This window comes from Zalophus californianus, chromosome 10 (genome assembly GCF_009762305.2).
Source record: "Zalophus californianus isolate mZalCal1 chromosome 10, mZalCal1.pri.v2, whole genome shotgun sequence".
NCBI lineage: Eukaryota > Metazoa > Chordata > Mammalia > Carnivora > Otariidae > Zalophus > Zalophus californianus.
In genome coordinates, this window is record NC_045604.1 from 26,663,705 (window position 1) to 26,675,764 (window position 12,060).

At 53.1% G+C, this 12,060-nt stretch overlaps 1 protein-coding gene across 9 annotated transcripts in view; it reads right to left on the bottom strand.

Moving 5' to 3' along the window:
* SOX13 (SRY-box transcription factor 13) overlaps positions 1-12,060 on the bottom strand; it is a 46,543-nt gene that overhangs the window by 18,501 nt on the left and 15,982 nt on the right. Inside the window, exon 2 of one of the 9 annotated variants that reach the window (XM_035722254.1) lies at positions 5,586-5,639. The exons of 7 other annotated variants lie outside the window; for them this stretch is intronic. The gene's annotated coding sequence lies outside the window, so the exon portion shown is untranslated. Of the gene's footprint in view, positions 1-5,585; positions 5,640-11,717; positions 11,737-12,060 lie in introns of those variants that run through there. One more of the 9 variants, XM_035722256.1, reaches the window with a different exon arrangement.

Below are 12,060 nucleotides of genomic sequence, written 5' to 3' on the forward strand. Positions count from 1 at the left end.
GCCCAGCTCGGGAGAGGGCCACAGCCAATACCCCCCGCCCCTGGGCTGTGCTGGGTAGGCCAAAATGGTATTCACCTGGCAGAGCAGCCGATACCAGCCAGTGGAAACTCTGTGAGCAACCGAGCGTCTGCCCTCCAGCCTGCGAGAGCCAGCAGCCTCCCCCGGAACCTCCGGCCCAGAAGCCCAGATCCAGCCTGAGTTCCACCGGCTGCCAGTTTGAGCTGTGCCCCGGTCCAAGGGCACAGCAGACTAAAGGAGCCAGGGAGAGACTGGAGCTGTGATGGTCCCATCCATGACCCCACGTGGTTGTCCCTACGTCTCTGAGGCACCTGAGTCTTCTCCTAGGCCAGGAGGAGAGGCCAGGAAAAGACAGCAGGGACAGACTGCAAGTGCTGTGGAGGCTCCCAGTGGGATGCACGCCTGCCCCTCTGTCCTGGGTAAAACAGAGTTTACCAGGTGTTTCCTGGAGTCCCTTCTCTGGGGGCCCTCCTGCCTTTAGGACTACATACTGTCTCCAGCCCACCCACAGTGCAAGGGGGGCCCTGCAGTGCTGTTCTTGTCTCCCAGTGACCAGGTCGAAGGCCATGTCCTGGACAGGGGAACGTGTCTGGTCTTCTGCACCAGCCAGGCCCAGCCTAGGGCCAGCACACAGCAGAAATGCTGCAGCCGAGGCTGACTGGCTTGTCAAAGGCCTTCTTTTGGGGATAGCCCCGAATGTGAACCAAAGGAAGGAGAGGCCAAAAGAGCATTCAAGGGCAGAGCACTTGCTTGGCTTGTAGGCACCAAGTCAGGGGCTCGCCATTCATTTCCCCCGTCTTCCCCAAGGGCCCACTGAAGCCAGGCTTCCACGATGCCCAAAGCAAGGTCTTTTCCCGCAGGCTGATCCGCTGTCTCTCTCCCTCTACCCCAGACACCAGACCCCAGTCCAGCACAGAAGATCTGTCACTGGCTTCCCCGCTCACAGGATTCTAGTTGGTTTTGCCTTGAGTCATGGCCAAGGAAGAATTAGTCAAAAGAAATCAAGGCTGATCTGGACTTGGAGAAAAGACTTGACCTCTCAATAATTTCGTTTCTTCATGTGTAAATGGAGATCCCAATACCTGCTTTGATTAGAAGCTAGCAGATACTCAGAGAACCTGGCACAGAACAGAAGCTCAGCGAAGGCAGGAGGGAGAGGCCTAAAGCAGGAAGGAATGCGCCCCCCCCCCCAACGCTGCCTCTCTCCCCGGCCGACCTGGGACTCGGGTCCCCAGCTCTCTGGGAGACAGGAGGGCGGGGGTGCCCCTCCGGCGTTGCTAGGAAGTGTGCTGCTTGGCACAGCCAAAAGAAAATGGTTTTTGTGGCCACCCGGGCCTGTGTTTGAAGCCTGGCTCCATCGCATACTACTAGGTGTTATAGCTGTGGGACCACGGGGAGGTTTCCGCTTCTCCATCTCCAAACTGGAACAGATAATAACTATCTTGTAGAATTATTCAGAGGACTCAATGTGATGTTTGTAAAAAGCAAAAAAAAAAAAAAAAAGGGCACCTGGGTGGCTCAGCGGTTAAGCGTCTGTCTGCCTTCGGCTGGAGTCATGGTCCCAGGGTCCTGGGATCGAGCCCTACATCGGGGTCCCTGCTCCGGGGGAAGCCTGCTTCTCCCTCTGCCACTCCCCCTGCTTGTGTTCCCTCTCTCGCTGAGTCTCTCTCTGTCAAATGAATAAATAAATAAAATCTTAAAAAAAGAGAAATTTGCTCCCTGAACGCTCCCCATCACCCTTGGGGAAGGAAGCCTCCCCCACCCCTGCGTGGCCAAACACGCAGAAGACCCACAACCAAAAGGACAGTGAGGTGTGTCACCCTCCTCCTTCTCCATCTGCTCCCTGTAGGTCTCCCTCCCTTCGGTCCTGTCTCAGCACCCTGCCTGGGCCGTCACCAGCTATCCTGGAATCTCCGCCGGCCGGTGCCCACCCTGGGTCAGGCACCAAGGCCCCAGGTGGTGCGGACAGGCTGAAAGAGCCCCGACTGTGCCAAGGCAACCCCACCGTCCCCATGCCACCGTGCCTGCCCTTCCCCAGCCGACGACACAGCAGCTCTGCAGCCCTGAGGAGCTCCCTCATTTCCTCCAGAGCCCAAGCAGGTGAAGTGTTGTTCCTACGAACCCCTGCAGTCCCCTGCCAACCCCAGGAGGGGACAGGGGCAAGTGGGACCGGCCTGAACACAACCGGGTTCACCCACCAGGCGGGGTGAAGTCTCATTTGGGCCAGGAATGCCCCCGACTGGGGCCGGGGTGGGCTGGGCAGCTCTCGGCTCTTGCTTGGTGTCAAGGCTAAGCCACGTGGACAGAGTTCTCATGGCATAGGGTGACATGGAGGCTCAGGAGCCTCACGCAGTCGGTTCAAACCCAAGCATCCCTCTCATAAGTGGCCAGATCAGGCCAATCACTCCACTCTTGAAGTCTTCTACTTTGCTTACCTACAAATGGACTAGTAATATACAGCCCATAGAGTGCTGGCAAGGAGTAAGGAGGCGATACGGGAAGCCGAGCCGAACCACTCATCAGAATCTGAAGCTGGAGGGTGAGAAGCAGATGCACCCGGTTCCCACTGCTCCACGGAGGAGCCCAGTGGATGCCTGAGACTTAACCTCTTTATAGCTCAGATTCTTCACCTGTCAAGGGGGCCAACAAGACCCAACTCCCATGGTTGCTGGAGAATTAATACGCAAGTATAGGAGCGGCCCCTGGCTAGCTCAGTTGGAAGAGCATGCAACTCTTGATCTGGGGGTCATGAGTCCGAGCCCCACGTCGGGTGTAGAGATGCCTTAAAAAATAAAACCTTAAACAAAAATAAGCGGTGTATATGAAATAACTCAGCAGGATGCCTAGCACCAAGCAGATGGGTACTTCATCTTGTTGCAGTTGAATGAATGAATGAATGAGCCTCCAGGGACCCTCCGCCAGGCAGAGTGCTCAGCCCAAACCAGTATAGATTTCAAGCACCCTTCTTAAAAGTCATTTCAAATATCAGCCTCTCCACATCCATAAGCCCACAGCCCCCTCTCCAAGTGGGCACCTGCACACCGCCTCCTGAGATCCCGGGGGGCTCAGGAAAGATATCTGATTCTTTTCCCTCTTCCTGCCTCAGCCACTCACTGCAGGGGCAGAAAAATGGGTCCGTGATCGAGATGGGTAGTTCGTACAACAAAGAGGATTTCACAAATGCCGGTCACCAAGAAGGCCACCAACCAGGCAGTGTTGACAGGAAGATAGCCTTGTACCCAGAAGGCCGGCATGCAAATAATCAGCAAATCCACTTCGGCCTATCCTCTCCTCCCTGGGATGTGCCTCCCCGCAAGGCTCCACAGTAGATAACACCTTGAGAGAAGTTCTGGGGGCTTCCAGAGCTGCTCAAGCATCTAGCTCCCCAGCTTGAGCAGAAAATGGAGAAACAAGGTGCCTGCAGCACTGCAGTGGTGGGGGAGGGGAGCCCACGGGCCGGACCTGGACACACCCGCCTCACCTTTGTGCACTGGCTCAGGTCGGCCGCTTCCCCCATCGCCTCCCCTTCCCCCACCCCAGGCTTCGGGTGGGTGGCCACCTGTGCCTGGGGTAAACCTAATCACCACCATCTCCCCCAAGACAAGCTCACTCATCAGAAACCCCAATTCAGCAGCTCCTGCTTAAGCAGCATTCATTCTGCAAGCGAACAAAGTGTTCCGTTCTTTTTCTCTGCAAAGGCCGTGTTTCCTCTCCCATTATCTACCCCATCGGCAGCCAAGCCTGCCACAAAAGCAAGATTTCTTCTTTCTTTTTGTTATTTTCGTGGTCCCCTTTATTTATGGGTAGCTGTTCTTTCTTGGCTTTGGCTCCTTTTCAAAAAGGCAGGGAAGCAAGGGGAGGAGAGGGGTATGATAGTGAGTCTCTGATTTCATCCAAAATGCTCATCAAGCGATCCCCACGTGGTAGCCTTCACCCCAGTCTGCCCGGGACCCCACCTGGCAGCACCAGCACCCTTTGGAAATGGAAGCCGGACCACCTCAAACAAAGAGTCCTATCTGGCAAAGGGGTGGGAGGAGGTAGGATTCTGGGAAGGATCCTGACGTCTCGAGCTCACAGTGCTAACAATAAAATAATAAGGGGGATATTCAAAATATCTGACAAGTGATGGGCATTGACCCATTAGATGGGACTCCTGGGGCAATTGGATGAGTTGGCAGATGCCAGCCACCACCAACTGGCTGACATGCTGGTGCAGATCTGCTAAAGACCCTCTCCGATCATAGCTAACATTTACTGAGCCTCTGCGATGTGCGAAGCACTGCTGGAGACACCTTCACTTACATTAGTTTATTTAGTCTTCACAGTAACCATCTGGGGTACACCCATTTTACAGATGGAGAAGCTGAGTGACGGAGGTGATCTGAGCCCAGCAGTCCAGTGTCAGAACCCAGATCTCAATCAGACAATAGGAAGGGAGCAGACAACATGCTAAGTGTCATCTTTGGGGATGAGCTCTTTTAATTTTCAACAATCCTATGAAATAGTTACTATTATAATCTGTTTTACTGATGAGGGGACAGAGGCTTAAAAAGGTTTAAGCAACGGCCCAAGCAATTACTGTTTTCTCTGCTGCGGGCCCGAGGATTCAAAGAGCCACGGAAAGTCATCTCCTAATGAGAGCCAGAATTGCCTGTCTTCCACCCCCAACTTCTGCTGTTCCCATGATGCAGATCAAGGGACCCAGGCAAGTTCTAGTTCAGCTGATGTGAGGGAAGTCAAAGGCAAACTTGGGGCTGATGACGCCCTGGTTTCACGGGTTTGCAGGCCTCTCTCCCTCCTGCCAGTTACATCACGAGACCAGGTCAAAGCATGGGGCGGGGGGGGGGGGGGAGGGGGGTGCCCAATGCTGCCTCCCCATACCACTTGCAGACGTAAAATGATTCAAAGCCAGCGTCCTACCAGGTATCTTCCAAGGAAACAAGGGGCAGCACTCAGGAAGGCACCCCCTGAGCTCCCTTGTAGCCACCACCTCTGTGTTTGCCGGCCACCTCTCCAGGCCACCTCCCCCCATGCCTCCACACCTGCTCCCTTCACTTCCCATTCAAGCCTGACTTCACGGCATGGAGCAGAACCGTGTGCTCCGAAGTCCCTTGCAACTATACACCTAAGGCATGGATGCACTCATTCTTATTTTCTTACCATTTTTTCCCGAATGTAAAAGGAATGTGTGCTCATTGTAGGAAATCTGCAAAATTTAGGATAACACAGAGAAATGTGAAAGCCACCATTTCCCGGCAATCTGGAGGTGGCCACTGATCAGAATTTGGCAGATTTCTATCCAATCTTTTTTCTATGCATAGTTTTGTTTTCCACTATTGAGCTCAGAAGCAAGTTTTATACTATCCCCCCCCCCACGTTAACAGTCTATCCGAGGGAGTTTTCATGTTCCTAAAAATCAGAAATTATTGGAAACACTTTATAAGATCAACTGTAATGTTTGCACATCTTCCCCTCTAATGACAACACCATAATATTTGTACCCAGTGCACAGGGTTGAAATGGTCCAACTCTTAAGAAATTTCGTATTACTGAAACCTTCTCCTCACCCTCAAGGTCATGCACCTTCCAGACACCTCCGGTGGGTCACAGCCATTCCGTTCCTGCGACAGATGGGAAGGAAAGCACACTGACAATCAGCGGACAGAGCAAGGCAGCAGCAGGACCTCACCTGCCTCCTCTTCATGGGCTGGGGACAGAGTAGCAAAGGAAGTACAAGATGGAGGGTGGAGGCCAAGATGGGGTCCCGGAAGCTTGCGCCCAGGATCTGACTGCTTCTACTACAGAGAGGGCCTGTCCCAGCATTTCTCAGGGCTTTGACTTCCCCTTAAAAAGATGGAAGAACTACAATGAGATACCACTTCACACCCACTATGATGGAATTTTTTATTTTTTAATTTATTTTTTAAAGATTTTATTTCTTTTTTTTTTTTAAAGATTTTATTTATTTATTTGACAGAGAGAGAGACAGCGAGAGAGGGAACACAAGCAGGGGGAGTGGCAGAGGGAGAAGCAGGCTTCCCGCGGAGCAGGGAACCCGACGCGGGGCTCGATCCCAGGACCCCGGGATCATGACCTGAGCCGAAGGCAGACGCTTAACGACTGAGCCACCCAGGCGCCCCAAGATTTTATTTCTTTATTTGAGAGAGAGAAAGAGCTCGAGCAGGGGGAGCAGCAGAGGGAGAAGCAGACTCCCCGCTGAGCAGGGAGGTCGATGCAGGACTCGATCCCAGGACCCCGGGATCACGACCTGAGCTGAAGGCAGATGCTTAACCAACTGAGCCACCCGGGCGCCCCAATTTTTTTTTTTTTTTAAAGATGGAGGATGCAAGGATGTGGACAGTTGCTGGCCGGGATGTAACACGGTGTGGCTGCCGTGGAAAACAATATGGCAGTTCTGCCCAGAATTAAACATACAATAACTGCATCACCCAGCTATTCCACTTTTGGAATATACCCAACAGATTTGAAAGCAGGGTCTTGAAGGAATACTGGACACCCACGCTCATAAGCATTATTCACAACAGCCCAAAGGTGGAAATAACCCAAATGTCTATGGAAGGATGAATGGATCAAGTATGGTGTGTGTGTGTGGATAGAATATATATTTTACATATATGTGTATATATATATGTCAGACTGTTATCAGCCTTAAAAGGAAGCAAATTCTGACACATGCTACAATGTGGACGAACCTGGAAAACATGATGCTAAGGGAAATAAGCCGGACACAAAAGGACTGATATCTGATTCTGCTTATAGGAGGCACTTGGAAAGTTAAACTCATAGACACAGAAAGTAGAATAGACGTTACCAGGGGCAGGGAGAGGGGGAAGGGCGAGCTGTTGTTTAATGGCGACAGAATTGCAGTTCGGGATGATGCAAAATTCCGGAGAGGGACGGTGGGATGTACACCGTGAATGTACTTCCTGCCCCCGAACCATACAATTAGAAATGGTTAAAACGATAAATTTTGTTATTGCATCTTTCACCACACACACACACACACACACAAAAAGATAGAGCAGATGAAGCTGCTAATAATTTATACTTTCCTGGCACCTTTAATCTTGCAGATGAGCAGAGGCAAGAGCATGAACACACCCTCACAGACCGGGGACTAATGTCAGAGTGGGCGTCAGGGGAGCGGCGGGCTAGAGACTGGCTGCCTTTGGAGAACCCCATGCTCACAAAGCCATAATTAACATCACTAATTGAAGTGTCTAGAAAAGGCCAGAGCCAGACACTGCCAGACCTGCCCCACCAGCTAGAAGGCCTTCCCCGCCATGCCTCCCTCGCCTCCGGAACAATCAAAGGCTTCCACCTGCCCGGCAGAGACAGGTGTATGGAGGAGCAGGGAGGGAAAGGGATCTGGGGGCAGGAAGAGGGGGAGAGGGGAAGAGGTTAGGTTCCCTTAAAGTCGGGTCCTTGGCCTTCCCGGAAATCCTTTCCTCCAGTGTCCTTCTTAGGGTGGCAGTTTCAAGGAAAGCCCTGGGCTGACACGTGGTTTCCCGAACAGATCTGCCCCGACTTGCGCTCCACACCGGGGCGACTCATCCTACTGCTCTGGGCCTCTCTCAGCATCCATGTGGAGAGGACACAGCGGCGACAGGGGTCCAAATAGAAGCTCTATATATACCAGAAAGTCTGAGCTAACAAAGGCAGGGGACTGGGGAACAGACAGAACAGACGGGACCTGGGAGAGGAGGGAAATGAGCAGGGACTCATCCCCTTATTCCACAGATGATGGCTTGAGGGCCACCTGTGTCGTCCTTTCCTCCTGGATGAGGGACAGACTGAGACCAAAGTCACATCCAGCCCCAAGATTGATTTGCTCTTTCCATTTTCTATTACTGGTGCCTTTCTTGGTAAAAATACCCCAGTTCCCACTTAATCAAGAATACATCCCAGGGTCCCAGTGTCTCTAAAAGCTGCCTGTGCTCTGTGGCCACGCTGACTGACAGCCCACCCCAAGGGACCCTTGGGGACTTCCTATGGAAACCAAAAGGCCATCCGGCATCTTTGTCCAAGGAGGAAGAGAGATGAGCTTCCCCTCCCTGCCCTGGCCCCCCCAGGCCCTCCCTCGGCCCCCACTGGACCACCAGAGCCACTGTTTCCCTTCCCCCACCGCCTGCTGCCCTGACCCAGGAGGTGGGGGTCAATGATGGGGTCACTGGAGGCGCCTAGCTCAAAACTAGCTCTGGCGCTTAGGAAGAATTTAACCCTCTCCTTCCCGGCTCATGACTATCCACCCTAACAGATCTACTTTATGGAGGGAAACATCATTGCAGAGGGGGTCCAGACGGGCCCAGGTGAGAGTTCTGCGTGCACAGTGGAAACAGAACTGGATTTGGAGGCCGAGGGTCTTGAGTTGGAGCCCTAGCTCTGATGCAAATTCAGGATGCAATCCTGGGCAAGTCCTAATTCTCTAAGCCTCAGTTTTCCTATCTGTAAATTGGGAGTCAAAATACACACACCAGATTGCGAGGGTCCTCAGCACAGTGACTTTCTAAAACTGTCAAAGCGCTTCATACACCTGGATGGTTTATAAAACCCCGTACAAGGGAAAGAGATCTGGAGGCTTTTGATTTACCGTGCGGCCCGGACACACCACCCACCTTCCCAAGGTCTCAGTTCTTCCATTTGCACACGGAGTGAATTATTACTTCTTCTCCCAGAGATAAAATTTTAAGTGGGGGAGGGCTCCAAGGTCTTTGATGCCGTGGAAATACAAGAGCCGCTAAGGCCCTGGTTTCCACTTGCCGGCTGCAGCCCAAATCAGCAGAAAGATAATCACAGAGTGATCGCAACAAGCTCAGCACTTCACAGATATTTTCAGCGGCCACAAGACCCATTTTATAGATGAGGCAGCTGAAGCGAAGGGAAAGCGACAGAATCCTATTTAGGATCCGCCTGACTCCACGTCCAAAACCACAGCCCAAGGAACCTGGAAAAGAGGCCGCTGCCTACAGGCCTGCCAAGCCCAATTAACCCTCTCCAGCAGGAGGGCTGGGTGGCGAGAGGACAGCCTTCACCTCCCGCCAGGTCCTTGCAGGCAGCTCCTGAGCCGCCCAGAGTCCAAAGGTTGGTAGCCGGTTGTTACAACTTGTTACAACTCACCAGCAGCCAGGGTTTGTGACCGCACTGGTTTCACACCTCGGGGCCATCCCAACTACATGTGAATTTCATAGGTTCGACAAAAATCCATCCTACTTGGGGCAGAAGTGTCCCCCCTCAGTGACCAGTTTAAGGGACAACACTGGGCAGAGGACGAAGAGCGGGTTGGCTCTGAGCAGGGCGGTCATTTCTGTTACACCGGGCAACGCCCCACCTACACTAGCGCGTGACAGACCGTTCATTCCCTTTCCTGGGCTGCTCCTCTGCACCAGCATGGTGGGGTCCACGCCCCACCCCTGCTCCAAACTTCTGGAACACCTGGGCCAGCGGTTCTCACGCTTGCTTCTCGGAGTGAATGGGTCCCGCGAGTAACAGAATAACCCCAGCAACAATAAGAGCAGCAAACGCGGGGGTAGATTCCCGCGGCTCTAACACTTCCCACCTCGTCAATCCTTTCAACTGAAGCCTTCCAACACGCGGGCATGATGGCGAGCAGCAGTTCACAGTGGCGGAAGCTGAAGCATGGAGAGGAGAAGCAACCTGGCCAGGGCTGCACAGCAAGTGCATCTGCGTGTCGCTTGTGAAGAAGGAAAACCGTGGAAGGCTGAAGGAGGTGTCGGGGCCAACAATCCACCCCCTTTCCCAGATCCCACAGGCCATGCTCAAGACCCAAGGGAGGGCTGTCCACACATCCAGGCAGGCCAGGACAGCCCCACCTCTTCCACCCTAGCATGAACCCCCAAAAGCACCACCACAATGGCCACCATCCTAGTACCAGCTCCCACTGACTGGAGCCTTTTACACTCGTGGCCCTGTACGAAGGCCTGTAACAGGTACATCACTTGATGGAATCCTTTTAACCTTGTGAAGTAGGTATTTAATCTCTTCCTGCTTTGTAGGTGAGAAAACTCGGCTCTGAGAAAGTTCTAGTATTTGCCGGAAATCACACAGCTCAGAAGCAGAGCCAGCACTCAAACCTGGTTCTATCTGACTCCACCTCACAGCCTTCCAACCCAAGGCGGTGGAGGCAGAAATGGCTCCATCAGTCCTGGCGCTCTGGCCAACTCCGCTGAAACATGTTACTCCCACAGTGCCACTGTTTCCTAGCATTCCCTGCTTCACCTCCCTGGACAGATTTCAGCTTCCCTGTGGGCAGGGTCTGGTCTCCTCTCTTCGCACCTCACCCAAACCCTTCACATGGGAGGGCTTACTAATGCTTATCCATCCCCTGAGGATCACATTTGTTCAAAAATATATCAGGCCAGACCGTTGCCTTTTAAAAAGACCTCTAGAGGGTGCCTGGGTGGCTCAGTTGGTTAAGCGACTGCCTTCGGCTCAGGTCATGATCCTGGAGTCCCGGGATCGAGTCCCACATCGGGCTCCCTGCTCAGCAGGGAGTCTGCTTCTCCCTCTGACCCTCTTCCCTCTTGTGCTTTCTATCTCTCATTCTCTCTCTGAAATAAATAAATAAAATCTTTAAAAAATAAAAATAAAAATAAAAATAAATAAAAAGACCTCTAGAGATTAATAATTCTTAAACCTGGGGCGCCTGAGTGGCTCAGTCGGTTAAGCGTCTGCCTTCAGCTCAGGTCATGATCCTGGGGTCCTGGGACCGATCCCAGCCCCAAGTTGGGTTCCCTGCTCAGCGGGGAGCCTGCTGCTCCCCCTCCCCCTGCTTGTACTCCTCTCTCTCGCTCAAATAAATACAATCTTTAAAAAAGATAATTTTCAATCCTGAACAATGTAAATTTGCCCATTTGTTAAGAAACGGCACACGCTGGCTTTCCCAGGAACGTTGGCGACACTTATTGGCTTGGGCCCTGGCAGGACCAAAGCCGAGGGCAGCAGCATGGGTCTGGGCAGACAGAGAAAAGCAATACCCCTCCCCCCTCGCTCCCCCAGGGCCGCCAGCCTCAGCCCCACACCCTGGGAGCCCACCCGCCCTGGCAGGGAGATGCAAAGTTGTCTCGATCACCAGATGGTTCAGCATGATTTGAGGCAGCAAAAATGTCTTTGAATGGAAAGCAAAAGAACAGGGTTCTGTTGGAATGTTTCACAGAACAATGAGAGAGAAGTTTCAGTCTGAATGAATGAGCTAGCCATTCTGAAAGTTCTCTGAAACCCATTCTCTGGTTCCTCATTGTCAACCAAGTCCTAGCTCCCTGACCAGCTCTGGCCTTGGCGGTCTTTGCCTAACTTTGATCTAAGCTGATGCGCCCCCCTTTGCCACGCCGTAAGGCTCAGGGCAGGTAGCTCAGCCACCGTCGCTCCTTACAGCCCCTGGCACAGAGATGCCCAGTGAACAGTCGTCCTAGCAGGACACAGGGGTGCCAATGAACCCCACGTAGGGTGCTGGGCCCAGAGTATGTGCTCCAGACACTTACTGAACTTCCCCGCGCAAAATCCAATCTTGTAGCTCATCGTTTCGGGAACCCTGGAAAGAGCCTGGAGCTAGCTGGGGAGGAGGGTATCAAGTCAGAGAACAGAGGACAAGTCACCCGTCTCGGGAATGAGCGGCCCGGCCGTCAGCGGTGTGAGGAAGATAATAAGATAATCGTCCAAACCTCACAGCTGGAAACCAGGCCCATTCTCTCACTGCCCAGTGCACACAGTCTCGGCCCTGGCTCTTTCTGGAGTCCCACAGAAGCTTCTCTCCTTCCAGCAAATCTGCCCTTCAACAACCATCCAGTGGCACCAAGCAAGCACCTGGCTGGGAGGCAATGAACTCGCTCGAGTGGTTCACTCTCCCCAAAGCAGCCTGGGCCCCTCCCAGCCATGAGGCAGAGGCCAGAGGAGGGGGCACCCCCATCCGTCCCTGCCACTGCCGAGTTCCCTGCCCTTCGGCACCAGGGACCCCCTTGGAGGACGCTGACCCTTTGAAGCCTGGATACTGCTGCTCCATTCTCA